The sequence below is a fragment of the Stenella coeruleoalba genome, assembly GCF_951394435.1.
Source record: "Stenella coeruleoalba genome assembly, chromosome: 4".
NCBI lineage: Eukaryota > Metazoa > Chordata > Mammalia > Artiodactyla > Delphinidae > Stenella > Stenella coeruleoalba.
The window spans coordinates 8,919,221-8,933,664 of record NC_137149.1 but is presented as its reverse complement, the minus strand read 5'-3'; the positions used below and the strand labels follow the sequence as shown (position 1 = coordinate 8,933,664).

General features: G+C 35.8%; 1 long non-coding RNA gene across 1 annotated transcript in view; it reads left to right on the top strand.

Moving 5' to 3' along the window:
- Positions 1-14,444, top strand: part of LOC307185562 — a 316,717-nt gene that overhangs the window by 109,969 nt on the left and 192,304 nt on the right. The window contains exon 2 of the long non-coding RNA XR_013828092.1: positions 12,590-12,711. This is a non-coding gene — a long non-coding RNA (uncharacterized lncRNA). The remainder of the gene's footprint in view (positions 1-12,589; positions 12,712-14,444) is intronic.

Below are 14,444 nucleotides of genomic sequence, written 5' to 3'. Positions count from 1 at the left end.
TTTTCTCTAAAATTCCATATATATGTGTTAGCATACGGTATTTGTCTTTCTCTTTCTGAATTCACTCTGTATGACAGACTCTAGGTCCATCTACCTCATTACAAATAGCTCAATTTCGTTTCTTTTTCTGGTTGAGTAATATTCCATTGTATATATGTGCCACATCTTCTTTATCCATTCATCCGTTGATGGACACTTAGGTTGTTTCCATCTCCTGGCTATTGTAAATAGAGCTGCAGTGAACATTTTGGTACATGACTCTTTTTGAATTATGGTTTTCTCAGGGTGTTTGCCCAGTAGTGAGATTGCTGGGTCATATGGTAGTTCTATTTGTAGTATTTTAAGGAACCTCCATACTGTTCTCCATAGTGGCTGTACCAATTCACACTCCCACCAGCAGTGCAAGAGTGTTCCCTTTTCTCCACACCCTCTCCAGCATTTATTGTTTCTAGATTTTTTGATGATGGCCATTAAGACTGGTGTGAGATGATATCTCATTGTAGTTTTGATTTGCATTTCCCTAATGATAAATGATGTTGAGCATTCTTTCATTTGTTTGTTGGCCATCTGTATATCTTCTTTGTAGAAATGTCTATTTATGTCTCCTGCCCATTTTTGGATTGGGTTGTTTGTTTTTTTTGTTAATGAGCTGCATGAGCTGCTTCTCAGTTTTGGAGATAAATCCTTTGTCAGTTGTTTCTCACATTCTGAGGGTTGTCTTTTGGTCTTGTTTATGGTTTCCGTTGTGCAGAAGCTTTGCAGTTTCATTAGGTCCCATTTGTTTATTTTTGTTTTTATTTCCATTTCTCTAGGAGGTGGGTCAAAAAGGACCTTGCTGTGATTTTTGTCATAGAGTATTCTGCCTATGTTTTCCTCTAAGAGTTTGATAGTTTCTGGCCTTACATTTAGGTCTTTAATCCATTTCGAGCTTATTATTGTGTATGGTGTTAGGGAGTGATCTAATCTCATATTTTTACATATACCTGTCCAGTTTTCCCAGCAACACTTATTGAAGTTACTGTCCTTTCTCCACTATACATTCCTGCCTCCTTTATCAAAGATAAGGTGACCATATGTGTGTGGGTTTATCTCTGAGCTTTCTATCCTGTTCCATTGATCTATATTTCTGTTTTTGTGCCAGTACTATACTGTCTTGATTACTGTAGCTTTGTAGTATAGTCTGAATTCAGGGAGCCTGATTCCTCCAGCTCCGTTTTTCGTTCTCAAGATTGCTTTGGCTATTCGGGGTCTTTTGTGTTTCCATACAAATTTTGAAATTTTTTGTTCTAGTTCTGTGAAAAAGCCAGTGGTCATTTGATAGGGATTGCATTGAATCTGTAGATTGCTTTGGGTAGTAGAATCATTTTCAAAATGTTGATTCTTCCAGTCCAAGAACATGGTATATCTCTCCATCTATTTGTATCATCTTTAATTTCTTTCATCACTTTCTTATAATTTTCTGCATAAAGGTCATTTGTCTCCTAAGGTAGGTTTATTCCTAGATATTTTATTCTTTTTGTTGCCATGGTAAATGGGAGTATTTTCTTGATTTCACTTTCAGATTTTTCATCATTAGTGTATAGGAATGCCAGAGATTTCTGTGCATTAATTTTGTATCCTGCTACTTTACCAAATTCGTTGATTAGCTCTAGTAGTTTTCTGGTACCATCTTTGTGATTCTCTATGTATAGTCATCTGCAAACAGTTACAGCTTTACTTCTTCTTTTCCGATTTGGATTCCTTTTATTTCCTTTTCTTCTGTGATTGCTGTGGCTAAAACTTCAAAAACTATGTTGAATAAGAGTGGTGAGAGTGGGCAACCTTGTCTTATTCCTGATCTTAGTGGAAATGCTTTCAGTTTTTCACCATTGAGGACAATGTTGACTGTGGGTTTGTCATATATGGCCTTTATTATGTTAAGGAAAGTTCCGTCTATGCCTGCTTTCTGCAGGTTTTTATCATAAATCGGTGTTGAATTTTGTTGAAAGCTTTCTCTGCATCTATTGAGATGATAATATGGTTTTTTTCCTTCAATTTGTTAATATGGTGTATCACGTTGATTGATTGGCATATACTGAAGAATCCTTGCATTCCTGGAATAAACCCCACTTTATCATGGTGTATGATCCTTTTAATGTGCTGTTGGATTCTGTTCACTAGTATTTTGTCGAGGAATTTTGCATCTGTGTTCATCAGTGATATTGGCCTGTAGTTTTCATTCTTTGTGACAGCCTTGTCTGGTTTTGGTATCAGGATGATGATGTCCTCATAGAATGAGTATGGGAGTGTTCCTCCCTCTGCTATATTTTGGAAGAGTTTGAGAAGCATAGGTGTTAGCTCTTCTCTAAATGTTTGATAGAATTCGCCTGTGAAGCCATCTGGTCCTGGGGTTTTATTTGTTGGAAGATTTTTAATCACAGTTTCAATTTCAGTGCTTGTGATTGGTCTATTCATATTTTCTATTTCTTCGTGATTCAATCTTGGAATGTTGTGCATTTCTAAGAATTTGTCCATTTCTTCCAGGTTGTCCGTTTTATTGGCATAGAGTTGCTTGTAGTAGTCTCTCATGATCTTTTTTATTTCTGCAGTGTCAGTTGTTACTTCTCCTTTTTCATTTCTAATTGTATTGATTTGAGTCTTCTCCCTTTTTTTCTTGATGAGTCTGGCTAATGGTTTATCAATTTTGTTTATCTTCTCAAAGAACCAGATTTTAGTTTTATTGATCTTTGCTATCGTTTCCTTCATTTCTTTTTCATTTATTTCTGATCTGATCTTTATGATTTCTTTCCTTCTGCTAACTTTGGGAGTTTTTTTGTTCTTCTTTCTCTAATTACTTTAGGTGCAAGGTTAAGTTGTTTATTCGAGATGTTTTCTGTTTCTTAAGGTAGGTTTGTATTGCTATAAACTTCCCTCTTAGAACTGCTTTTGCTGCATCCCATAGGTTTTGGGTCTTCGTGTCTCCATTGTCATTTGTTTGTAGGTATTTTTTTATTTCCTCTTTGATTTCATCAGTGATCACTTTGTTATTAAGTAGTGTATTGTTTAGCCTCAACATGTTTGTATTTTTTACAGATCTTTTCCTGTAATTGATATCTAATCTCATAGAGTTGTGCTTGGAAAAGATACTTGATACTATTTCAATTTTCGTACATTTACCAAGGCTTCATTTGTGATCCAAGATATGATCTATCTTGGAGAATGTTCCATGAGCACTTGAGAAAAATGTGTACTCTGTTGTTTTTGGATTGAATGTCATTTAAATATCAATTAAGTCCATCTTGCTTAATGTATCATTTAAAGCTTGTGTTTCCTTATTTATTTTCATTTTGGATGATCTGTCCATTGGTGAAAGTGGGGTTTAAAGTCCCCTACTATGAATGTGTTACTGTCGATTTCTCCTTTTATGTCTGTTAGTATTTGCCTTATATATTGAGGTGCTCCTATGTTAGGTGCATAAATATTTACAATTGTTATATCTTCTTCTTGGATCGATCCCTTGATCATTATGTAGTGTCCTCCTTTGTCTCTTCTAATAGTCTTTATTTTAAAGTCTGTTTTGTCTGATATGAAAATTGCTACTCCAGCTTTCATTTGGTTTCGATTTGCATGGAATATCTTTTTTCATCTCCTCACTTTCAGTCCGTATGTGTTTCTAGGTCTGAAGTGGGTCTCTTGTAGACAGCATATATATGGGTCTTTTATTTGTATCCATTCAGCCAGTCTGTGTCTTTTGGTAGGAGCATTTAATCCATTTACATTTAGGGTAATTATCGATACGTATGTTCTATTCCCATTTTCTTAATTGTTTTGGGTTTGTTATTATAGGTCTTTTCCTTATCTTGTGTTTCCTGCCTAGAGAAGATCCTTTAGCATTTTGTTGTAAAGCTGGTTTGGTGGTGATGAACTCTCTCAGCTTTTGCTTGTCTCTAAAGGTTTTAATTTCTCCATCAAATCTGAATGAGATTCTTGCTGGGTAGAGTAATCTTGGTTGTAGGTTCTTCTCCTTCATCTCTTTAAATATGTCCTGCCAGTCCCTTCTGGCTTGCAGAGTTTCTGCTGAAAGATTAGCTGTTAACCTTATGGGGATTCCCTTGTGTGTTATTTGTTGTTTTTCCCTTGATGCTTTTAATATGTTTTCTTTGTACTTAAAATTGACAGTTTGATTAATATGTGTCTTGGCGTGTTTCTCCTTGGATTTATCCTGTATGGGACTCTCTGTGCTTCCTGGACTTGATTAACTATTTCCTTTCCCATATTAGGGAAGTTTTCAACTATAATCTCTTCAAATATTTTCTCAGTACTTTCTTTTTCTCTTCTTTTTCTGGAACCCCTATAATTTGAATGTTGGTGCATTTAATGTTGTCCCAGAGGTCTCTGAGACTGTCCTCAGTTCTTTTCATTCTTTTTTCTTTAGTCTGCTCTGCAGCAGTTATTTCCACTATTCTATCTTCCAGGTTACTTATCCATTCTTCTGCCTCAGTTATTCTGCTATTGATCCCTTCTAGAGTATTTTTAATTTCATTTATTGTGTTGTTCATCGTTGCTTGTTTCATCTTTAGTTCTAAGTCCTTGTTAAATATTTCTTGCATTTTGTCTATTCTATTTCCAAGATTTTGGATCATCTTTACTATCATTATTCTGAATTCTTTTTCAGGTAGAGTGCCTGTTTCCTCTTCATTTTCTTGGTCTGGTGGGTTTTTATCTTTCTCCTTCATCTGCTGTGCGATTTTCTGTCTTCTCATTTTGCTTTTCTTACTGTGTTTGGGGTCTCCTTTTTGCAGGCTGCAGATTCGTAGTTCCTGTTGTTTTTGGTGTCTGTCCCCAGTGGCTAAAGTTGGTTCAGTAGGTTGTGTAGGCTTCCTGGTGGAGGGGACTAGTGCCTGTGTTCTGGTGGATGAGGCTGGATCTTGTCTTTCTGGTGGGCAGGTCCACGTCTGGTGGTGTGTTTTGGGGTGTCTGTGGACTTACTATGATTTTAGGCAGCCTTTCTGCTAATGGGTGAGGTTGTGTTCCTGTCTTGCTAGTTGTTTGGCATAGGGTGTCCAGCACTGTAGCTTGCTGGTCGTTGAGTGATGCTGGGTGTTGGTGTTGAGATGGAGATCTCTGGGAGATTTTCGCCATTTGATATTACGTGGAGCTGGGAGGTCTTTTGTGCACCAGTGTCCGGAAGTTGGCTCTCCTACCTCAGAGTCACAGCACTGACTCCTGGCTGCAGCACCAAGAGCTTTTCATCCACACAGCTCAGAATAAAAGGGAGAAAAAGTAGAAAGAAAGAAAGATGACAAAATAAAATAAAATAAAGTAAGGTAATATAAAATAGTTATTAAAATAAAAAAAATTATTAAGAAAAAAGGTTTTTTTAAAAAGTAAAAAACACAAAAAAAGCAGACGGATAGAGCCGTAGGACAAATGGTGAAAGGAAGGCTATAGAGAGAAAATCTCACACAGAAGCATACACACTAACAAAAAGAGGAAAAGGGGAAAAAATTATAAATCTTGCTCTCTAAGTCCACCTCCTCAATTTGGGATGATTCGTTGTCTATTCAGATATTCCACAGATGCAGGGTACATCAAGTTGATTGTGGAGATTTAATCCGCTGCTCCTGGGGCTGCTGGGAGAGATTTCCCTTTCTCTTGTTTGTTCGCACAGCTCTCGGGGTTCAGCTTTGGATTTGGCCCCGCCTCTGCATGTAGGTCGCCAGAGGGCGTTTGTTCTCTGCTCAGGCAGGACGGGGTTAAAGGAGCTGCTGCTTCGGGGGCCTCTGGCTCACTCAGGCGATGGGGAGGGAGGGGCACAGATGCGGGGCGAACCTGCGGCGGCAGAGGCCGGCCGGACGTTGCACCAGCCTGACGCGCAACGTGCGTTCTCCCGGGGAAGTTGTCCCTGGATCCCGGGACCCTGGCAGTGGCAGGCTGCACAGGCTCCCTGGAAGGGAGGTGTGGATAGTGACCTGTGCTCATACACAAGCTTCTTGGTGGCGGCAGGAGTAGCCTTAGCGTCTCATGCCCGTCTCTGGGTTCCACGCTGTTAGCCGCAGCTCGAGCCCGTCTCTGGGGCTCCTTTAAGCAGTGCTCTTAAACCCCTCTCCTCGCACCGGGAAACAAAGAGGGAAGAAAAAGTCTCTTGCCTCTTCGGCCGGTGCAGACTGTTCCCCAGACTCCCTCCCGGCTAGCCATGGTGCTAACCCCTTCAGGCTGTGTTCATGCCGCCAACCCCAGTCCTCTCCTGGCGCTCTGACTGAAGCTGGAGCCTCAGCTCCCAGCCCCCATCTGCCCCGGCTTGTGAGCAGACAAGCCTTTCGGTCTGGTGAGTGCTGGTCGGCACCGATCCTCTGTGCAGGAATCTCTCTGCTTTGCCCTCCTCACCCCTGTGGCTGCACTCTACTCCGTGGCCCTGAAGCTCCCCCCTCTGCCACCTGCAGTCTCCGCCCACGAAGGGGCTTCTAGTGTGTGGAAACCTTTCCTTCTTCACGGCTCCCTCCCACTGGTGCAGGTCTCTTCCCTATTCTTTTGTCTCTGTTTATTCTTTTTTCTTTTGCCCTACCCAGGGACATGGGGAGTTTCTTGCCTTTTGGGAGGTCTGAGGTCTTCTACCAGCCTTCAGTGGGTGTTCTGTAGGAATTGTTCCACGTGTAGATGTATTTCTGATGTATCTGTGGGGAGGAAGGTGATCTCCACATCTTACTCTTCCGCCATCTTCCCCCTCCTGTCTATGTTGTCATTTCTATCTGCATTTTTACTGGTAGTTTTTAGTTTTCCATCATTATGTTAACTCCAGTTTCTACTGTTAAAATTCTGTTCTTGTACCTACAATGTTGTTTTTAATTCTGGTATTAATCTTTTCGGAGGGGAGTGGCTTTGCAATCATTTTTATCCCAATTCTTGTTCCACTACATAAATAGAATTTGTCACTTTTAATGAGTCAAGTAGCATAGTAGAACTAATTCCATTCAATATCATTCTCTTGTTTGCTTTTGATTTGTATGTTTAATCTCAATTTTCCTATTTATATCTTCTATTTTTTTTCACAGAGTAATGCCACACAATTATAAATCATATTCAGTTTCCTACATAAGTAAGTTTATGTAGTAAATAAACCTATTTCATAGACCAGGAATTGAACCCAGAGCCCTGACATTGAGAGCGCCGAGTCCTAACCACTGGACCACCAGGGAGTTCCCTCACCAGCCTATTTTTCCTTTCAGTCTTCAGGGAAGTCTTTTTAGCCTCTTAGTTTTCTGCGTTCCCAGTACTATCTATGTACAGGTGATTTGTTTTTTCTTTAACTTATCACAGAACAAGGAGTTTTCAACCTTGAGAGACTGTGTATCATTGTATAGGATGTCTGTGTAGCCATGGATCCATTTGGTACTCACATTTGTGCTGGTACAATAATCTTTTCAGATGTTCACATAAAAGCACTCTGATAGGTACAGCATTTCTTTCCCAACATCTGGCAAGTATCTAGTTTCTGTAGATTTGCCATTGTGAGGCACAATTGAATCTTAGCTCCGCTGCCTGTTTCATTTAAAAACACATATATAGATCATAGAAAGCATGCCTGTTTTAAATCATCTGGCTTACTTAAACAGTTTTAATTTTTGAAAAGCACAGTATATCTCACTTTGTAATGTAACCTTCGATGTTTCCTCACTGGATCTAGTTGGTTTACCCTAGGAATTCAATTATTACACATTTAAAGTCCTGTGGACAAATAGTTTTCAGAATTTATAGTCAGGAGTTCATAGTCTTTCCAACTAAAGTAACAGGTGGAGTCTAAGGATCGTGTTTGAGGGAGTAAAGAAAAAGGGGTGATTACTTCACCTAATTCCTGTTGGGTAACTTTTCAGGGGCATAGCATAGAAATTTTCAATTGCTTATTTTTCAGTACAGTTCTTTTGAAGATTAAAGTTAGTAAAAATACCTCCTAGATATTGGGAATTGATTGTTTACTATTTCTTTTCAAAGACATCATATGGAAATTTTATACTTCCTTTGAATTGTGTATTTTTTATTGGGATGTTGAGAAAGGTTTTATCAGGGCTGCCAGTTACACTCCATGCTGAATGTACAATCCTGAGATTGATTTTATATTGAAATGCTAACACTACTTAGAATAAAATATTAGGCAAAGGAGAGATTCTCTGAATGGATATTTAGAATCTCTCTCCCCTTCAGTTCTGTCTCTGGTATTTGATTTTCAGATCAGGCACTGGTAATCAAGAGTTATAGTGAATACCCAGTCTGAGACTCACATTGCATACAGAGTGATAGAAATAGGTAAAGACTGACAGAAAGAAAGGGAGAAAGAGACAAAGATGAAAACAAAGAACAATTTACTTGGATATATAAACTATGCATTTTAAAATAATAAGAGTAGATAAAGGGAACAAAGCTATCTTGCTTTACTTAGTCATTCTAAGTATATATTCCAGTGTTAAGACTTTAACAATAGGCAGGTGTTAAAATAGTTAGAAGCTATACTTTAAAAAAAAAAAGCAAAAAACCTTTCTAATTAGTACTATATATTTTTCTCTTTGGAGTATGGGTTGATAATCCTTTTGCTTAAGAAAGCTTCAATTTACATGTCACATATGATTTAAAAATGGATCTGTATGACATTCTAGCCAGCAATAATGTAGGCTTTTATTTTCTGTGCCCTAGCTATAGAGAGAAACTGCTCACTAGAAGAAAAATAATATTGTTTGTCCTTATTATTAAAAAAACCCCACAGGAATTGAACTACATGAAGTTTTAAAATATGAGACATACGTAATTGAAGAAAATATTCACTGAACTTTATTTCAATAGTAAGGTTGTTGATGTAACTATCTGTGGTGTGTCACTGAAAAAATGTAAGCTTATACAAAGGCAATTTTTTTCTTTGAGTTCACTAGGAACTATTAGGAGGCTGGACAAGAGGTAACTTAGTGTTGGCTTCATATTGATAAAAAAACCTTGCATTTCATGTTTTGAGTTTCACAAATTTGGTTTTACGAACTGGATAGGATCTCAGTTTTTCCTTTTTTTTAATATATAAACACTTTCAAAACACAATTATTTACTACTACCGTGCTTAATGGAAGTCATGGAATAGTTTTATGATTACTGTTTTGCTTATGAAGTTACTCGTAGCTTTATGGGTCAATAGCACTATTTGTTCAACCCAAGTTTGTACCTGTATAAGTCTTGGGACTTCATCAAATCTGTCTATTTGCTTAGAAAGAACCGAACAGAACAAGGCCACTGAAGTTTTTTCAGTGATGATCTGCACCAGAGAGAGAAAGTACCAGGTCACTGACTCTTTCTTTTTACAAAATATCTAAGAATCTAATAAAAAATTTATTTTTTGGTTATGGAAGATAGACATATACGTTTTAAAAATATATACGTAGTTTTACAGTAAAAGAGCTCGATTCAGATTTAAATAGAATTAATTATATTACTTATATAACAGTAATAAGTACATACATATATAATGTGGTTCTTAGAGATTTTTTGTAAACGTCAACTCTTTTTATTCAGATTTCAAGGTCGTATTTTTTTTTTCTTTTTTTTTTGCGGTACACGGGCCTCTCACTGTTGTGGCCTCTCCTGTCGCGGAGCACAGGTTCCGGACGCACAGGCTCCGGATGCGCAGGCTCAGCAGCCATGGCTCATGGGCCCACCCGCGCCGCGGCACGTGGGATCTTCCTGGACCAGGGCATGAACTCGTGTCCCCTGCATTGGCCGGTGGACTCTCAACCACTGCGCCACCAGGGAAGCCCAAGATCGTATTTTTTATTTTAAACACTTTCATATATTAAATCATAGCTTCAAATGAATGTTGAATAAGTTAAAAATTATATAAATGAGGACATTCATTTAATAAACTAAATTAACATTCTTATCTAACAAGGAAATTATGATTACTTCCTAATATAATGGCCACTGATTGTTGTTCTCTTAACAATGATAATAACACTAAATGATGACGTCAATAGGTGTAATATTTATTATCTGACTGTTGATTAGCAAGGATAATCTATACTATTGCTCAGAATATAACTGGCAACATTTATTAATTTGAAGAAAATATTTCAGTAATTTTTAATAACCTCAATTGAATAATTAACTACATACATTACATTCTTACAATCTGTTGAACACATAGATTTATGAAAATATCAGTAACACTGTGATCATTTCTTTCACGTTTAGAAAATGTTTGCTTTTTCTCAATCTCTAAATGATTTAATATGTTGAGAATATTTTATTTTTTAAACATAAATTCTGGGAGGTTGCTAAAACACTGATTTACATAGGTTTTCTAAATGATATAAATAGACTAATATCATTTGTACTTCATATTCATGCAAAAATTTTATATTCATATTTGAATAATTTTAAAATAAATATTTTAAAATATCCCACAGTAGAAATAGATAAAAGAAAAAGGTTTATATTTTGTAACAACTAAAAGTTACCTTAAGTTGGACTAATTCTTAAATTATAATTAGTTTGAATATTTAATAAATCTATGATTAGACTACTCTAGTTATTATCATAATGGTTGAGTGTCTATATTAAACTTTCTTTTTACGTAACAAATCTCTGATCACAATCATCAAACCAGGTCCCATATGTAAACACTGCCTTAGTATTTATAATTCCTTCTAGGATTTTGTTCATCTCATCCTGTTTCAAAACATCCATAAAACCTGATTATATCCTAATTAACAATTTGGGAACATAATACACAAATACAAAATTAATAAGTAAGCGTTAAAATTTTTTCCTTTGCTAATTGGCACTCTTTTTTATTACTATATCTTTTTATGTTTTAGAATTATAAAAAAACTAATTGAGATCGTTTAGGAAATTTAACAGACTAAAGTTTTAATATATCCATTGATTTCTTCTGTGCTTAAACCAATAAAGTTGTAATATTCTAAAAATTATAACAGGCAATATTTATTTCCCCATTCTTATGTAATAATTAAACTATAGTTTTGTGTAAAATGACTGGATTGTTTTTAGGGGAATATTTTTACCTTTGGTGGAAGTTTTATTTAACTACAAACAGAAGTATTGCTTATTAAAATGTTATAGGACAAAAGATTAATATGTGTTGGTTTTGAATCATAAATTTTAAATAATTGTTACCAATAAACTGTTATGAAATAATCATTTCCAGATTTTTTAATCTACATATTAATTTTGTTTCCAATATATAACTGCCTTAAGTGCCCTATCAAACGGCATCATTGTTTTCATTTTATTGTTACTTAAATAAATGCAATATTTATTATTTTTATACAATTTCAAAGGTTAATTTCCATTTACAGTTATTATAAAATATTGGCTAAATTCCCCCTATTGTACAATACATCCTTGAGCCTACCTTACACCTAATTGCTTGTATCTCTCACTCTCCCACACCTATATTGCCCCTCTCCCCCTCCCCCCTCCCCACTGGTAACCACTGGTTTGTTCTCTATATCTGTGAGTCTGCTTTTTTTTTGTTATATTCACTAATGTGTTGTGTTTTTAAGATTCCACATATAAGTGATATCATACTGTATTTGTCTTTCTTTGTCTCACATTTCACTTAGCATAATGCCCTCCAAGTCCATCCATGTTGCTGGAAATGGCAAAATTTCATTCTTTCTTATGGCTGAGTATTATTCCATTTTGTTTGTGTGTGTGTGTGTGTGTGTGTGTGTGTGTGTGTATGTGTGTGTGTGTGTGCGTGTAGCACATCTTTATTCATTCTTCTGTTGATGGACACTTAAGTGGCTTCCTTATCTTGGAAATTGTAAATAATGTTGCTCTAAACATTAAAGTGCATGAATCTTTTTGAATTAGTTGTTTTGTTTTTTGTTTTTTTTCAGATATATACCCAGGAGTGGAATTGTTGGGTCATATGGTAGTTCTATTTTTAGTTTTTTGAGAAACCTCCATACTGTTTTCCACAGTGACTTCACCACTTTCTACTCCCACCAATAGGGCACAAGGGTTTCCTTTTCTCCATACACTTGCCAACATTTGTTATTTGTGTTCTTTTTGATGATAGCCATTCTGACATGTGTGAGATGATGTCTCATTGCGGTTTTGATTTACATTTCCCTGTTGATTAGCAATGCTGAGCATCTTTTCGTGTGCCTGCTGGCCATCTGCATGTTCTCTTTGGAAAAATATCTACTTAGTTCTTCTACTCATTTTTTTAATCAGGTTATTTGTTTTTGATGTTGTGTTGTATGAGCTATTTATATATGTTGGATATTAATCCCTTATTGGTCTTCTCATTTGCAAATATTTTCTCACATTCAGTATGTTGTCTTTTCATTTTGTTCGTGGTTTCCTTTGCTATGCAAAACTTTTAAGCTTGGGTTTTTTGGGTTTTTTTTGCTTTTATTTCCTTTACTTTAGAAGACTGATCCAAAAAAACTATTGCTGCAGTTTATGTCAAAGAGTGTTCTGCCTATGTTTTCCTCTGAGTTTTATAGAATCCTGTGTTACATTTAGGTCTTTAATCCATTTTGAGTTTATTTTTGTATATGGTGTTAAAGAGTGTTCTAATTTCATTCTTTTACATGTTTCTCTCCAGTTTTCCCAGCACCAGTTATTGAAGAGGCAACTAACTGCAGAACAACCATATGGAAAAGACTGAAACCTACCAGAAAAGATCTCTACAACTAAAGATATAAAGAAGGAACCCCAACGAGACAGGTAGGAGGGGCACAGTTGCATTATAATCAAATCCCATACTCTGGGGTGGGCAAACGACAAACTGGAGAATAATTATATTGTAGAGGTTCTCCCATGTAATGTCTTAATGAATTGTCTTACATTCTTTTCTTAACCAAATTTTTATTAGGTTATATGGTTACAGTAGTTAGGTCAAGAAGAGGAAAGAAAATCAGTGTATTACTTGGTATATATGTGTGTCTGAATACACAAATGTAGTGCAGAGTAATGGAGAAAAAGACAGAGACAGAGAGATGGAGGTAGAAAGGGAGGAGGGGGAGAGAGATTGAGAGAGAGAATTGTTCAAAGTATATAAAATCAAGAGGCTGAATTAACCCAGGACATCTTGAGTTGTGAAAAACAATGTTGGTGTTACATAAAGCAATCTATATTATTGTCAACATAACTACATTATAGAGAAAAATATATTCAACAACTTTCTGCCTAGACTTGAAGAGGAAACAGAATCATTTTATATATTTCCATGAACATGTAACGTATTTTGCATTTTGCAAGCCTTTGTGCCAAAGTTCAACAGAGAATTTAGGTAGTGGGAGCTAACTTTATTTTAGAAAGTTAAAACTAGAATACATTTCTTTTGTAAGAAGTGGTTTGATAACTTCTTAATGTTTTCTTAATAATTATTAATTTTCTCTGGTGATTGAATGACTATAGAAATATTCTACTACAATATGTTTTATTGATTTAGACTGATCAAACAACACAATTCAAATATTTTATAGACATACTATATTTATTTCATAATACCTGTAAGTGAAATTTAATATATAAGCCAGAAAAAAATAATGCTCAGTTTTTAAGAATTCCTAACATTTCTTTTTAAAGATAAATATTATGAAGACATGAGTACTCAATGAAATTTTACCTAGAAAAATATTGTTTATTCTTCAGAAATAATCAGCAGAAAGTATTTATCAAAATGTATCATTTTGGGTCAAACATTGAAAAAGGAATGTATGTTACTATTAAAAAAATTAAAATAGATCAAACAACTTATGTTCCTTTAAAATATTATTTGGGGAGATTGTATTTTATGATCCCAATTTTAAAATTCTAGAATAATATATTGCATGTTTGATTGAATTTATAGGAAACAAATAAAATAATGATGATTATGAAAATTACAAATAGTAATAATAATGTGATGATGATAATAATAAAGTATTTGGTCAGTTACTCCCTGGTGGTCCGGTGGGTAAAAGTCGGTGCTCCCAATGCAGGGGGCCCAGATTCGATCCCTGGTCAGGGAACTAGATCCCGCATGCATGCTGCAACTAAAAGCCTGCATGCCGTAACTAAGAAGTCCACATGCCACAACTGTGAGCCCTCATGCCACAACAAAAGATCCCGCATGCCACAACAAAAGATCCCATATGCCACACTGAAGGTCCCACCTGCCACAACTAAGACCTCGCGCAGCCAAAATAAATAAATAAATATTAGAAAAGAAAAGATATGAGTCCACATTTGTCTCCTTGTAAATCAAGGCTGTCTCATCTTATTAGGTCTTTATGGAGTAGAAGAGCCAAATATGACCTTCATGCTTATTAGAACTGTAGTTTTGGGGGATTCTGAAATTAAAATTATTAGGAGAGCAGTGAGTGGAATTTAGGAGGATATGATATTCTAAAACAACAGAAATATTTGAACCAAGTGTGAGCCAAGTTTAGCTATTTGACTAAAGCTTAAGTAAA